A 3,293-nucleotide genomic window follows, 5' to 3' on the forward strand; every position below is an offset into this window, starting at 1 on the left:
GAACCAACCCCAAAGAGCAGCGCCAGCTAACAGAGCTCAAAAAAAAGTCACCGGCTGGTGTCAGTTACAATTCATGCCAAGAGTCCCCAGGACCCAGCTGGAAACGGGGTGTGCGGTGGCGTTGATGGACGTCCATTAGGGGTGTGTGGAGTCAGAAGACCAGAGTCCCAGTCAGGGCATCCTGCTCCCTGGTGCTAAGATTTTGAGCAAATGCCTTAACCTCTCTGAGCCTCAGTATCCTCATCTGTAAAATGGGAATGAAATAAACTGCCCCACATATTACTGGGAGTGTCCAGTGAGATGATGCCTGGGAATGCGGTGACAGCTGTGATACAACCAGAAGGTGGTCAGGACAAGCCATTGTTGAGCAGGGTGTTGAAGTGTGACTGCCTCAGATTTCCCCTGAAGCCTCAGAGGCCAGGAGCAAATAAATAGGGGTCAGGTAGCCCCACATTTCAAGGCGAGAGTCTAGACCACCTCCTGTGATTCACAAGGAAAGCGGACGAAAACCTGTTTTGGTAACTGTCAGCCCAGTGCCCAGTGTTCAAGTCGAAGGGACAGGGAGAGAGAGAGTTTCTTGGGGGGAACCAGGTGGATTGCTGGGGTGTCGCCCTGCTCTACGGAGGAACAACTCTGCCCTCTTACCTCAGGCCAAGGAGGGGGTCTCAGGGGGCCCTTGGAGAGCTGTGTCCCTCATGTCTATGGATGCAGAGCTGGAGGGTGTCGCCCAGTGCCCGAGAAAGCGCGATGAGAAGGGCCCGAGCCACCAGCCTGGACTGCGGGGAGGGGTGGGGAGGCGGGGTCAGGCATGGCGCTGCCGCCGAGGGCGCAGTGAGGACGTGAGGGGCCCCCACGAAGCAGTCCCACCGAGGGAGCGGGGCGGGGCCATCTCGGACGGGACTTTGCGGGGCGGGGGGGCAGCCCACCACAGGACGAGGTAGGCCGGTAGAGCTTGGAGGCCAAGGGCGAAGGCGAGAGACGGTCCCGAAGCAGGAGAAGAAGCTACCGAGAGGTCCGCGGAGGCGCCCGGCAGGAAGGACGCGCAGCCAGTGTCGCCGAGCCCCGGCCGCCACTGCTCCATCCAGGAGCGACTGTCCACGGCTCACTTTTTCCCGCTCTTTCCCTCAACCCTGGCGCAGCGAGAAGGATAGCCGGCGAGGCCCGGAGGAGGCAGGGGTGGACGAAAGGGGGAAGAAGCCCCCCAGGCCGGCCTGCTGCCCCGCCCCCTCCCGGGCCTCTGCCTCCACGGCGCAGGTGGGGAGGAGACAAGTTCGCCTTTGGGTGGAATTCAGGGCCGTTGTGATTACACTGGACCGAACAAAGAAATTGCTTTTAAAGCTAAAAGTAGACAGAGGACATTTTATTTTCCAGGAGTGACCAGAAAACCTGCGGATGGGACTAGCCCGAGATGCCATCTAGGGGCAGAGAAAGAGGTGACTGCCACCAGAAGGGGAAATCCAGAAACTGGAGGATAGACCCCGAAAGTCCCCTCCTTCTGCATAAACGTGTTGGGGGCTGACAGTAAGGGGTTGGGACAGCGGAAGGGAACCATGGCTTTTTTATTCTAGATACTTTTGTATTTGGGGACACTTTTTTTTTTCATTGCTTTGAATTTATTTTTTCTCTAGAGATCACCCCCTCACTTTTACCTACTAACAAATTAATATTATTAACATTTCGTGTTCATCGGGTAAACTTAAAAAAGGTATTTTCTTTTTTGAATTTTATTTCATTGTTAGTTTCAAATACACAGTACGTTGGTTAGACATTTATACAGTTTATGAAATGATCCCCCCCAATTGCTCCTTCTCGCCCCTGGCCCTCCCCCTGGCCACTACATTAACGCCTGCTTCGCTCCATCTTCTGTGCTCGCCTTCCCTGTGACCATCTACCAACTACTAATTTATACTTCTTTAACCTTCACTTTGGGGGCACTTTCTGAAACAAATGTGCAGGCAAGTATCAATTGAGGAATTACAGAATAAATTATATCTATGTGCGCCCTCTCAAATGTTACCCCCCACCCACCCTTAAAAGCCAACATTTGTTCTTTGGCCCCGACCCCCACTCACAGGTTTAACCGGCTTCTAGAACCATTCCATAAGCATTGGCCACCATCGAACCAAATGCTGGCCTGCCTTGACCCGACCCAGCCGTGAGGGACTGAGGTAGATGGAAATTCAGACAGGAATGACGGGGAGACAGGTTGGCCCGGGAGATCCACACGCCTCCTTTTTCTCCTTTCCGTTATATAAACACTGTCATTTGCCATTAACTGTGAAGACCGCGTTGATTAGAGACCCCGCATGACAGCTTAGTGGAAAATACCCTCGGCTCATTACGCAAATATCCGAGGGCTCACTTTTAATTACTCGCGTGGTGCCAGATCAAGTCCCCGTCTCTGCCAACAGCACAGCCTTTCTCCTGGAGAGGTCAGAACGAAGCAAGAGGAAACCAGAGGAGCCGAGCCTGTCGCCCACTGCCTGACTCGCAGCCAGAAAACCAGGGTCACCACTCAGTGGAGAGTTATTACTGAACCGGGAAATGGCCCCTCTTCCTGTTGGGTCCTTCCCCTTCAGTTTTAGACCCAAGTATTATTCTAGGCAGAAAGACCTCCTAGAATACTGGTTTTTTTTTTTTGGGGGGGGGGGTGGCGCAGTCAGAGGAAACTCTGCATGGCGAATGCGGCGCACTCAGACGCCTCAGATCCCAGAGCCAGCAAGGGCTCCCGGACGCCTTTGCTGTGGGCCGCGTGAGACAGTGACCTGGGCTTTGCCACTCATTTCATTTCCTTGCACACGTGCACAGGCCACCGACGGTGTGCCCGCTCACTGCTGCACGTGTCACGTTCAGAGGTGGAAGGGGTACGGCCGCTGCCCCAGAAACTCGGGGGTTGGGGGGGCCGGGAAGAGAGACACGAGGCCGCTGGGTCCGTGGGTGCCCGGATGGAGGTCCGCACCGGGCGCTGCAGGGCACCACGCAGGGGGCGGGGGAGGAAGCGGACAAGCTCGGCGCGGAGGAGCCGGTTCAGAGATTACTAGGGGACGAGGACGAGGAGGAGCCGTGGGAGGCAGGGGGGCGGCGCACAGCTCCAAGAGAGGTCGCGGGACTGGAAAGGGGCCGGTGTGGATGTGGAGGATGCGTCTGGTGCTCCTCAGCGTCCCAGAACCTTTGGACGCTCTCGCTATGTTCAAGAACGTCCCTCTTAGGAATCCCTCCCGGCCTTGCCAAGTTAGCGGCCGGCAACTCTCCTTCCCAGCGTCCCCTGCAGCTGGGACACAACCGTGCGACCT

The sequence above is a fragment of the Rousettus aegyptiacus genome, unplaced genomic scaffold (assembly GCF_014176215.1).
Source record: "Rousettus aegyptiacus isolate mRouAeg1 unplaced genomic scaffold, mRouAeg1.p scaffold_m13_p_3, whole genome shotgun sequence".
Lineage (NCBI taxonomy): Eukaryota > Metazoa > Chordata > Mammalia > Chiroptera > Pteropodidae > Rousettus > Rousettus aegyptiacus.